Below are 11,437 nucleotides of genomic sequence, written 5' to 3'. Positions count from 1 at the left end.
TTTTGAGTCCGGATTTGCCTCTTCATTTCTTTTAATGATTCCTTATCAGCCCCTTCTAAACCTCGTTTTTTGTAGCATCCTTAGTGATGCCACAGACTGGTTCTGGAGCTACAAAGGTTTTTCTCGAGCCTTGTTCTGCCAACAAATCTACTCGTTTATTCCCATCACCCTTTCATGATCCGGCCCCCATGTTAAAGACACCTTATCTTGTGGCGGGTTGTTGAGGAGATTTTTGCAGTTTCTCACCAGTTTTGATTGGGTAAGTGGATTCTTTACTGCCAAAATAGCCGCTTAAGTATCTGTATAAATCTTGATTCTCTTTCCTTTCGAGTCTCTATCCATAATTTTGTCAATACAGGCCACCAAAACAAAACCTTCAGCCCGAAACGCAGTTATAAGATTTATTACAATTACATGTGTGTCCCCATTAATAATTGGGACTTTTTGTTCTTTAAATGGTAAAATTGTGTAAATCATCTTATTTAAGAGTGGTTCTAGTGTCATCATAAATACGTTCATCATAAAGGTGGATTCCTCAAGTATAGTACCAGTAGTATTTGCGTGGCCATTTCAATACATAATTCGGCCTCAAAAAGTATTGTTTGCTTTAAATCTCAAGATAACCATTTGCTTTACAGGCTACCTCTGAAATTTATATAATTGCAGAGGAGATATATATATATATATATATATATATATATATATATATATATATATATATATATATATATATATATATATATATATATATATATGACTTTTTGTCTAGCTTTCGAAATTGTTCTATTCCTTTTTCAAGACACTGTAATATAGATAAAAAAATGTGTAAATATTTACAAAATATCACAATTCGTCAGTGCAACTTACTAGTCGTTGAGATTATTTACAATAAACTTTGACACTCAACATTAATAACACAAATATAAAATATAATAATGGACAAAATACACTCTAAAATTTAGGTAATGATAGTAAAATTTAGTTTATTTCATGACATCTTTTGATGGTGTGTTTTAACTCTGATACATAGAGAACAGAAAAAAGAGAACAATATGATTAAAATGTAATTAGGTGTTCTTAATATTGTATTTCTTTTCAAGAACCAAGAGGCCCATATTGGGTAGTTTTAATTTTTAATTATTAAATCTGTCTTAATGGTATGCAACCAGTTATGCACACAGGTACAATTTGATGTGTATATGTAGAGGTAAATTTAAAGGTATTAAAAGGTAATAAACTCGTCTTAAAAATTTGTTTATTTTTCTCGTATTCAAATGTCTTGTCTGTTGACAACTCTGACTTTGCTTAGCTTTGGTAATAACCAAGGAATTTGTTTATTTTTGAAATTACTAATAGTTATATATATATATATATATATATATATATATATATATATATATATATATATATATATATATATATATGTGTGTGTGTGTGTGTGAGTGTGTGTGTGTGTGAGTGTGTGTGTGTGTGTGGTGTGTGTGTGTGTGTGTGTGTGTGTGTTGGTAAAACATTATCACATATGTTTTACCAAAACTAAACAAAAAACGAATATGGTTCTTTAATAAATTCTGGTCATTTTTTCTTATCTATTAGAGCAACGTGCCCAAATGTTGACCCTTTTTGTTTTTAATTTTTTTAGTAGGTAGATTTGGATATTCACAATTTATAAGTATTCCATACATACTTCATTTAGTTTTCCATGGCTTTAAGTGATATTTTTAAGAGTTTAAAATCATTTTCTTATACTTATAAAAAAACTTTACACTTATTTATTTTGAAAAATTGGTGCCTAATTCGGATCCCTTACAAAAATATTATACTTAGCAATGAGTCAAAACGATGACACAGCGAAATTAAGCACAATCAAAGTTAGAAACATTATTTTATTTAAACCAAATTTAATAAAATCAAAGAAATTAAAGAAAACATTTAACTAAAATTTTGAAAATTATTTGTCTACTGGCAAAATCACAAATGTATATTTTTTTTTCAGCAGTCTGTTTCGGCCCACAAACTGCACATGATGCACATTACCCACAATTATCCTCTCATTTCATTGGAAAATTTGTCGAAGCACAAGATGCATTCCGCGTCATCATCATTAGGTTCTACAATTCTTGGAATTACTTCCATCACATCCGACTTTCCGCTGAAAATACTCGCGTCTTCTTTACTACTGCTAGATAAATGATGATAAATGATGAAAAATAGAAGATGTCGATGGTTCGCCTGAGGTCAACGGTTTTTTATCACCGGTTTCGTACAAAGATGATGGTTTTTTGTTCGCCCCTTCAATATATTTTGCATCTAAGAACAAATACCTGTTAAGGGCGTATATCCTCGTCACCCTAAATCCGTTCATAGTAATTTGAGCTGTTTCTCATTCGACATAGAATCTCCCACACGAGTCCATTATATCGTAAGTGCAGAGAGCACGTTGATTTTGCCTAAACTGCAGCCTGACATCTTCGCTATATTATGTTTCCGAAGGACTCACGAACGCCTTAGCCAAAGGCTGCAATTTGTGTGAACAATGGGGAGGCAGCAACACTATAGTAACATGGTTTGCGCTAGCTAAATCAATGACGTCAATTTTCTGTGTATGGCTAAAGTGCCCATCCAAAATGAGTAATGCTGGATTTTCCCCTATAGGACGACACCAGCCTATGAAATGTTAAAACCATTGGGTAAAAATCTAACCAGGATTCACCGCAAATATCGTCCCTGACAGAGCACCTTTGTTTGGCGACTCATGATATTGCGCGGAAAAATTACTAAAGATGGTACAAATGAACTTGACATCGAATGCCATAGTCTGTGGACTAGTACGCATTTCGATGCGCATCGCCCCGCCTCGATTTTTCCCATTGGCTCTTGACCTGGAAATCCCTATTTATCGCTCGAACAGCACATATAAATATTGGCAGTATATTCGAAGCCCTCTAAAGAGCACTCGGGGATATCAGAAGGTGGTTAGACCCTTATTTGTTCTCCCCGAGGTGACAAACTAGTAGTATCCATACATCAGTCAATAGTTACAAAACCTCCTCTTTCTCCCAAAGTCAAAGCACCTATTTGTTTTTTTCTTTTAATGCCGATTACTTTCGCAACTTTGGATTTTACCACAGTAATTCCGCTTTCGTTTTGTATTTTTTTTTCTGAAACCAAGGGCCCTGCTATAAAATGTACCAGAAGGTTTTCTTTGTGACCATTTATCTTACTGATGTTTTAAAAAAAGTCGAACCCACTTCCTTTCTGCGATGTCAATATTTAAACGGATATTTGATGCCGTTCTTTTCTGCCAACTGAACAGCCCTTCTCCTAAGGTCACTACGAGTAAGCCCAAAAAAACGCTTTCATAGCAGGTCAATAACTGACAAGCTTATTCTCAGGGCTATTGCTTAAAACTGTACGTCTACCCCTTTTAACATTCACTGCTTCCGCTGAAGCGCCTTATTTCATGTTGGATAATCTCATTAGCGTAGTTTTCGGTACAATGTACTGCTTACTTGTGTTTTTCCAACCTACCTTTTTACTTTTAATAGCATCTATAGCTTCTTTTATTTTTGATAGATTCCACTCATTCTGATTTGGCTCTGGCTTAAGCATTCTTAAACAGAAAACCAAAAGAATAAGTTTAGAGATTACAACTGCTGGACCCACCATCCTGCAATCCAGCTAAATTTAGCGTTTTTGTACATGCTTGATTCAGCAAACCGTACTGGATCCAGCAGAGCGGATCTGAAAATGCATTAAACTTGAAATAAGATACTTCGTGTTTTCCTTAACTTATTTATTTAAAGCCGTGAGTCGGCAACTTGCCATTCTATCGCGCTAGCAGGTAGCACGTGCTATAAGTGCAATTGAACTGCAACGTCGAATCACCTTCTCTTTTGACTGCACCGCCTACGACTATCCTTTGACTCTTAGATCTCTTCTATTTGTCTAATTTTTAGCTTACTTTCTGTTCTCGCCAGTAAGTGTTTTCGCGCCTAATAAGTGCATCTCTCAATCTGCCGTAGTGCCGTGTGTGTTGTTTGGAAACTGAGTGGTAAGTAATTTGACTAAATATCTAATAATTTATGCTTAGAACATCATTTGATTTGATTAATGTAAGTAAATAAGGAACATCTGTCAAATATCAACACAGATCTTATAACAGCGCGAGTGCGGCCTTCTACCACAGGACGATGGTAGTGTGTATTCGTTAATTTTTAGTTTTTTTTAAGCTCAAAACATTCAAAAAATATAACTCGTTCAGATAAAGCAACAGTCTATAAAGTGCTGCCGGTGGTCATGTTTTTCGCTCATACTAAGACTAAGGCTCACGCATATATCAGGCGTTCTTGTTTTCTCACTTACGCTCACGCTTAGATAGCCGTCGTCATTTACAGATTGTTTTTTATCTGGACGAGTTATACCTACATCTTATTTCACAGACTCTTTTTCGTTTTAGATTTAATGCTGGTCCAGTTACTTCAATATTATTAATATTTAAAAATGTCTCTTGAAGATAATAAAGAAAATTGTGACTTTTTCACAAAACTGGATGAGGAGGATGGATCGAAGGTAGGAGAGGAGCCGGCCGCAAACAATTATCCTAATTAAGGAATATTAAAGAATGAACAGGAATACACAATACAGGCGAGCTGTGTCACGCCGCCAAGAACAGAATTCTAGTAATGAGATAGTCGCCTACGCACTTTGGTGTATGGCATGTTAAGAAGAAGAAGAAGGATGAGGAGCTAAGTGCAAGATACTCTTTATGCTTAAAAAATTGTTGATTAGCAACCGCTCAATGACAGGCTTAAAAGGCAATCTGAAAATGATACACAGTATCAATGTCAACGTCAGTTCTTCAAGCTCCAGTACCAGCACCAGTAACAATATACCAGCACCCAATGCCGTTAAAGCAACCTCGTCAAAAAAAGAAAATAATCAGCAAGTAGTTCCGAGCAAAAACGGTAAAGATTGATTGCGAATTGCGCCTAATTATACGTCCTTATTTCATTATATACACCTAAGATAATTTTTATTTAAGTTTTTATTTTATTAGTTTGTACTAAAAAGCTTAAATAATAAATAAAAAAAACACTAAAATCGTGTTTTTGTTTTGATTTCACATTTTGCTAGATCTGCGCTAAATCCAGTTGTATTCAGGCCAATCTTGCAAAAATCCAGCTGGACTGAAAATGCTGCTTGATTGAAATCCCTAAAAACGTTATATGCGATGGAAACTGATATTTCTACATTAAAAATGCAGGGTTTAATTAAGACCAAGCATGGGGTCCGATTTGAGCAACCTTACTATCAGATTTTCGATAGACGTCGAAATAAAATAACATGGATATAAACGTTATCCCCAATCATTCCTACTTATTAGATTATTCCTTACTTTCCAGTATTCTGTCAGTAACAATCAAAAAGAAGGTCTGTCTTAACTGTCTAATGGCGCTCAAAACCTTTGTTTTCATCTTTTTAGTTTAGTTATAATATTGTAACATCTTCAACTATTGTATGTCTGTTCTTTGCGTATGCTTAAAACATATTTATTATATAGTATTTGTTACGTAGTATTAGATCTTCTCTAGATATAGTATATGTAGTTATCCAGGAAAGAACCACCAAGAGATATAAAAGAGGGGTTTAAGAAAAATAAATATTAGTGTTTCTCTGTATTTAAGTGACTTCTTCTCTTTTAATATGTTCAAGATCAACAAGAACGATAATAGTTGTGACAAAAATCAATAGTAACCGACTCGACATGGCTGAAAAATTAAAATGGAGTGGAAAAAATAAACACGTTAGAAGAACAAACAACATCTATTGATATATTGGTGTATTAAAAGAATTTAATCAAATAGTGTTTCAAGATAATATTTGGATATAACTATCTAAAAAAAGGCTGAAAAGAAATAAATATATCAGACTACAGCTAAATCAGAATTGGAGTATTAAGAGAATCCAACCAAATAGTGTTTTAAGATCATTTTGAATATGGGAATATCTGAAGAAAAAATGGCTAACAAGAAATGAATAAATCAAATAAAGAGTATGTTTATTATATTTATGGGTAACAAGTACGATAATAGTTGTGACAAAAAACAATAGTAACGGACCCGATATTGCTGGAAAATCAAAATGGAGTAGAAAAAAAGAGATCTAAATCTGTATTAGTGTATAAAAAGAATCCAACAAAGAAATGAATAAATAATATGGTAAAGAAGAAAGAAAATCATTAGACCAAATTAAATTAATGATTAACTGAAACAATTAAATAAAAGATCTAATTGAAAAACCGGTTATCCAATTATACGATTACTGAAAAGGGTACGAGGATGCAATAAAAAAACAAGGAAAAGAAGAATTAAATAACACACCCACTAAATAATCAAACTTTGCAGTAATAGAATAATAATTGTTTATTTTTTTTATTTACAAAATTAAGAATTAATTTTTATACTCGTATGAATATATTGGTGGATTCTGACTATGGTGTTTTTTTTGGTTACCAAATTATGTTCTGATTTCTTAGGTGTTTATCACGTCTATATTTGGTTATACCTGATAATTCACAAAGTAGTTGTAATTACTATAACAAATATTGAAGACATATTGGATCCATTAATGTAACAACATTTATAAAATATAATCTGTGAAAGATTTCTCTTTAGGTAAGTGTAAGTTTTAGAAAGTATATAAATATAAATCTGTTCTAATATTTGAGACAATTACTATGACCCTTTACAATAGGAAATTAATTATTAGTCAGAGAAAAATTGTTAAGGACATAATCTACGTATATATAATAAGAATATATTTAATTACTAAAATTTAACCACAATCTCCGACCTTGGTAAATACAGGTTGCATTAAGAAGCTCAGAAATGTTATATAACATATAATACATATAATACAATATATAATACAATGTAAACACAAAAGATAAAATAACATAGGAGGAAGATGACATCCAGGAAATATTACAAATTAATAGAACGACAAACTCAAGAGTTCATTCTTATAAAATTCTCTATGTTTATAAAAAAGCAATGATCTGAGATAAATTGGATATCCTAAAATACGAACAGAAGATTTTAATGAGTTCCTAATAGCGGAATAAATCAATATTAGCGACGAAATTATGTACCAAAAGCAGAACCGAAAAGCAGAAAAATGAATAATGGAAAAAAACTATTGTTACACTTCTTGAAAATTAACTTTATTGAACACCAACTTGTTTACAATACTTTAACAGAATGACAACTATAAATTTCAAAACTCAAACTACTACTACTTTTAAATGTCAACAACATCTGCTTATATATTTTATGTTTTTGACGTTCCATACTTCACTAGACATTTCAAGAATTTAAAATGACATCTAGAAAATTCTAGACTCCTTCATTACTTCTTTTTTTTTATCGAGGGATTTTGAATAAAATCCTTTATAAAAAGGTATATAAAAAACCCAGTTGGGCTATGTTGCATTGACAAAACGTTTTCGTAATAAATATTCCATCATCAGTGTCAAGTTAATACATGGATGTAGCCACTAAATATGTGGGTAAAAACCCTTTAAAAATTATTAAATTTGATCTACATTATGTCTAATTTACATTTAAGATGTTAAAGTTACCGTTGGATTGGTAACAGGGCGACATATGACTCTACATTAGTTGCGAGTCCTGAGACGGTATGTCTACGAGGACTTTGTCAAAGCAACTGACTTTTTCAATAATAAATCTCACGGGATTGTCGTTAAACTGCTCTCTCCTTCATATTTATTTGCCTGAATAACTTAACTATCAGAGATCGATTGGAGCCAACAGGGTGTATCGTTTCCACGGTTCCACCATAAATGAATAGTAATTGTAGTAAATATGAAAACGAATTGGTAAATTTAAGATTGAATTTCAAATAATATGGTTCTACAAGTTATGCACAAAATCGCTTACCTTAAATTGGTGTTCTTTAGGATTTAGTTAACTGTGCAGACCCAAAGGTGACTACTTAATTCATCACTGCTCAATCCTTTCAATGGATTCCTTCCATGAAATTCCTGTTGGACGCGAGACGGTACCGCCCGATACGTAACGTTCCGAATTTTTAACCTTTTTCGTTGAAGGCTGGAAGTGAAGTCGTACCTTGTCGGTTAAAATCTACTCACTGGGGCATGCCTATTTGGATATATAAGCGATTTGTGTGCGTCGAAGTAAAATCATATTATATCGCGCTTTGTATAAAATGCGACCAATAAGCACACAAGGTTATTCTGCATCATTTCAAGGAAATATAGTTATTAAAGATCTAAAACTTATTCTACCCGAAATAAATTAAGTATTATAATAATATTCAATATAAAATAAAGAAATAAGGATTCCCGAACATTCACCCCGCCAAAACAAATGTTTTCAATGTAAGAGAAAAAGAAAAAAAAAAACAAACAAAATTTAAACCTAATTAAAAAAAAAGGTAGTTACCCTAATTGCCGGGAAGAGGACAAATCTTGACCACCGGTCTCTTCATCGTGCCGCGAGAAGTTTTGAATTCGACAACGCGAATTACATCATCCTGTCCCGGAAAGACGTTAACAATACGACCAAGTTCCCATTGCAAAGGAGCTTGCTGATCATTCTTAATAATTAAGAGTGTTAATATACTCTAAAGACCAACGTTTCCAGAAATCGCTTTGGATACGTTGCAGTAGCTGCCAACGTCTTAATTTGTTAAGACTTAAATGATCTAAATTTGGTTCAGGAATCCGATTATTTAACGCCTCGAAAACCAAAAAATGTCCAGGCGTAAGTGGCTGCAGATCATTCGGATCTGTGCTAATGAGACACAAGGGACGAGAATTAAGGATAGCCTCGATGTTAGAACTGTATAGAATTCTTCAAATGTTAGGATTTGATTTTCCATAACTCGGTAGAAATATGATTTAAATGACTTGACGCCAGCCTCGGCCAATCCATTCAAATGAAGAGAAGCGGGAGCATTAAAATTCCAAGAAATGTCTAATTTTTGTGCGGTATATTGAGCAAGTTCTATCAATTCTATCAATCAAGCACCCTTAAAATTAGTGCCCTGATCACTAACAATATGATTGCACCTGCCTCTTCGAGCAATGAAGCGCCTAAAAGCTGCTAAGAAGGACTCTGAACTAAGATCAGATGTGGCCTCCAGATGAATAGCCTTAGTAGCGGTACAAACGAATGAACTACCTTGGGTTTATTTCTAGCTGAAAACTGGATGCGGTAGATTAGATCCTTTATTTTCGGCACGGCGGTCTAAGAGCATTTCCATTTTCGTTAAATTCGTAGATTTCGTTAAATTCGTTACCACTTTTAAAAATTAAATTGTACCAGTAGCTAGGGATGGGAAAAACCTACCGGTTTTAACCGAAAACCGGTTTTTTTACTTCGCAATAACCGGTTTTATCGGTTGTTTTTTGTCCCGGTTATAACCGGTTTTTTATTTTTAAAGTAAAAACCGGTTATTAGGTTTTTACGGTAATTAGGATTAGGTTAGGTATTGTTTCGGATCCCAATCATAATTATTATTCTCAAGTAATTATTCCAAACAAAACCATAATTCAAATTTTATTTTATTTTATAAATACAGAAGCAAACTGAAAGTGCAAACTTGTAACCTATTGGATTAAAAAAAACCGAAAACCGGTTTTTGGAAAAACCGGTTTTTTTGGCCGGTTATAACCGCCAGGTTAAACCGTAAGCAAAAAAAAACCGGTATAACCGAAAACCGGTGTTTTGTCAAAAACCGCCATCCCTACCAGTAGCATACATAATGTTGAGCCTGGCCTTGGCTTTATCACTTTGAAGCTTCAAACTTTTACGAGCAAATTCGTAGACTTTTTCAATTTTTCTTTTAAATTTTCAACGTACATCAGAACGTTTTTCTTCACAGGGAGGTAATCTTCCAACAATAAGATCTTGAGGAAGCTCCACTTCTTTTTCAGTAGTCATCATCGATGAAGAATAACCGGTTGCTTCATGTTCGAATCTTCTATAGACTAACAGGAATAGTGGAATTAAAGTATCCCAATCTTTTTGATTATCAGCGACATACATTAAAAGATATTAGAAAACAGTTCTATTATGTCTTTCGACCATTCCGTCAGATTGAGGATAGAGGCGTAGTGCGAGTTTTCCTAATACTTAAGATTTTTATTAATTCTTGCCATAATTTTGATTTGAAATTTCGTCCTTGATCAGAATGTATCTATTTCTAAAGGAACTCTATGTCTTAATATGACGTGTGTTATGAATGTTTCGGTTACTCTAGTCGCTTCTTAATTAGGAAGGAGTGAAGTTTCAGGTTATTTTAAAAAATAATTCATTGTCACCATTAATTACTTGTTTCGTCTATCTGTTATCGGAAGTGGACCGAGATCCACTACAAGTCATTAAAAAGACTCTTCAGAAAGATATTGTGCCATTTTACCACGATTTCTTGTTTTAGGGTCTTTTCTACCGTTACATAAATTGAATTTGTTACACCAATCATCTACATCGCCATTTTCTCAAATTGTGTATTACGGCGCTTTCTGGTGGGACATAGCATAATGTATCTATAGAATAAATACCATTAGTCTGTTAGTGACGGTTAACCAAAAATATTTAAAAAGACCAAGAGCCTTTCTTCTTATTCCGGATTTTGAATTTTGCATGACTAGACCAAGCGACTTATTTGTCTATTACTTTTGCATTAGTAGACCAAGCGCCTCTTGCTAGGTTCTAATGATTGTAAATCAAAGATTTGGTAATATACGTACATGATCATTGTTAACAACATCTTCATCATCATAATTTGGTGAATATTTGTATCAAGTTTTATTGTAATGTTTGTATTTCTTTGCAAAGTGAAGCACATTTATTAGAACCAGATAATAGCGTTGACCTTATAGAACTTATTGCAGTTACTTAGGAATGTAAAAGAATGACACAGAATAAAGAAAAGTGGAGGAATATCAGAAAAATGAATTCGTGAAGTCATGATAGATATGCTATAAAAATCATTTTAAAAAAACTATTTGAATGCCAAAATAATCTACAAATTAAAGCAATGAAAAGAAATCTGATTGGTATAATAATATGGAAAGTTTTTAATACAATCGATTTAATTTAAGTAAAGAGAAATAAATATTAAAAATAAATAAAAATCAATTTATTCTACCACGGACGATTGGTATCGCATCAGCCTGTATTATCATTTATTTTACCGTACCGGGGACCTGAGGATGCATAGTAAATTGTAGTAAGCCAAACCGGTCGTCCCTGGTAGAATAAATTTTTTTTGTATAAGTCTTTTTATTTAGTTCTCTTTACCTAAATTGAAATGGACAAATATATGCAACACATTCAACAATCCATTTATTTTTAAAATTGTCTAGTATATTGTCTAGTATATAAAT

The 11,437-nt window shown here is 33.0% G+C and overlaps 1 protein-coding gene across 3 annotated transcripts in view; it reads right to left on the bottom strand.

Moving 5' to 3' along the window:
• LOC140452342 (uncharacterized) overlaps nucleotides 1-11,437 on the bottom strand; it is a 262,587-nt gene that overhangs the window by 196,138 nt on the left and 55,012 nt on the right. The window lies entirely within an intron of this gene.

The sequence above is a fragment of the Diabrotica undecimpunctata genome, chromosome 1 (genome assembly GCF_040954645.1).
Source record: "Diabrotica undecimpunctata isolate CICGRU chromosome 1, icDiaUnde3, whole genome shotgun sequence".
NCBI classification, from domain to species: Eukaryota; Metazoa; Arthropoda; class Insecta; order Coleoptera; family Chrysomelidae; genus Diabrotica; species Diabrotica undecimpunctata.
The sequence above is the reverse complement of the archived record's forward strand: the minus strand, read 5'-3'. Positions and strand labels throughout refer to the sequence as shown.